This window comes from Rhinopithecus roxellana, chromosome 10 (genome assembly GCF_007565055.1).
Source record: "Rhinopithecus roxellana isolate Shanxi Qingling chromosome 10, ASM756505v1, whole genome shotgun sequence".
Lineage (NCBI taxonomy): Eukaryota > Metazoa > Chordata > Mammalia > Primates > Cercopithecidae > Rhinopithecus > Rhinopithecus roxellana.
In genome coordinates, this window is record NC_044558.1 from 65,826,673 (window position 1) to 65,828,298 (window position 1,626).

Sequence of the window (1,626 nt, forward strand, 5' to 3'; positions counted from 1 at the left end):
AAACCACTACTCCCATGACCTGGGCCACTTGCTTCCTGGTCTTGCTGATCAGGTGAATTACAGGTCATTTTGAGTCTAGTTAACACTCTTCCTTTATTCCTCGCCCTGAACTTGAAAATCAATATCAAAGATAAGATGTTTCAAAGAGATTAAAAAAACAACATATTTTTGTTTTTAAGGCATAGTTAAGGTATGGGCACGATCTTTCTCTTCTTCCCTCCTATTCTTTTTTTTTTTTTTTTGAGACAGTGTCTCATTCTGCAACCTCTACCTCTTGGGCTTAAGTGATTCAGTCTACAAAAAAAAAAAAAAAAAAAAAAAAAAGAAAAAGAAAAAACAAAGGCCTTGAGCTGCTTACAGACTGTAAGTCATTGGAGGAGGGATGGAATCTGAAATGGAAGCGCAGAGCGCCGGGTCAGAGGAGGGCTTTACCCAGGTCACCCGCAAGGGCGGGGGAAGAAACGACAGGCTGAACAGCTGTCCGCAGTGGGAGAGGGCGGGGATGCGGGCCGGATGGACACAGAGGAGGCCAGGCCGGCGAAGAGGCCCATCTTCCCACCCCTCTGTGGGGACGGGCTCCTGAGTGTGAAAGAAGAAACAAGGAAAATTCCAGTCTCAGCTAACAGATACACACCATTGAAAGAAAACTAGATGAAGATATTTACTCCTATTGTGGAACATTGGGGACTTCAGATACACTTTAACTTGAAATCAAGGAATGTAGAAATCAGGACTTGTAAAGAAACCAAGGATGTTAGTGCTCTGACAACAGCAGCTGATTTTGTGAAAGCTTTTATTCTAGGCTTTTAGGTGGAGGATGCACTTGCCCTCATCAGGTTGGATGACCTCTTCCTAGAGTCTTTTGAAATTACAGATGTTAAACCCCTAAAGGGAGACCATTTATCCAGGGCAATAGGAAGAATTGCTGGCAAAGGAGGAAAAACCAAATTCACCATAGAGAATGTGACACGGACGCGGATAGTTTTGGCTGATGTTAAAGTTCACATCTTTGGCTTCTTCCAAAACATCAAGATGGCAAGAATTGCCATTTGCAAACTAATCTTGGGAAATCCTCCTTCCAAGGTTTATGGCAATATTCGAGCTGTGGCTCGCAGATCAGCAGATGATTTCTGATTTCAAGTCAGAGACTTTTTATCTTGCCTTTGGACTCTGGAGAAAAATACTTTATGAGTGGTCGGTCACAAGAAACCATGTGAATAATTTCAGTCATTTGAAGCCTCCGCCCCTTCTTCCATTCTCAGCCAGAAGCATAAACAGAAAAGAAAGATTTAAGAGTATTCACACTCAACAGGTTTTAGAATAATTTAAATATCAAAAATTGATTCTATTATACTTACACATTAGGTATAATTTATCATTTATCTGAAATCACATGTAGCAGATTGCATAGTCTGTAATCCTCTCAGAGGGAAACTTCTTTAAACAAGAAGTTAAAACAGCTCTATATGAATAAGTTTAAACAGTTCTATATGAATTTATACTTTTATATTTATAAATTTATAACTTCATAAAAATTTATAAACCTTTCTTCTTTATAATTATAATTTAATAGATTATTTCAGAAAAACCTCTCTGAATGATAACTCTTCCTTACTACTGGGTGAT

At 38.9% G+C, this 1,626-nt stretch overlaps 1 pseudogene; it reads left to right on the top strand.

Moving 5' to 3' along the window:
- The first annotated feature begins 382 nt into the window (after positions 1-382).
- On the top strand, positions 383-1,134 carry LOC104661852 (annotated as a pseudogene).
- Positions 1,135-1,626: the final 492 nt, after the last annotated feature.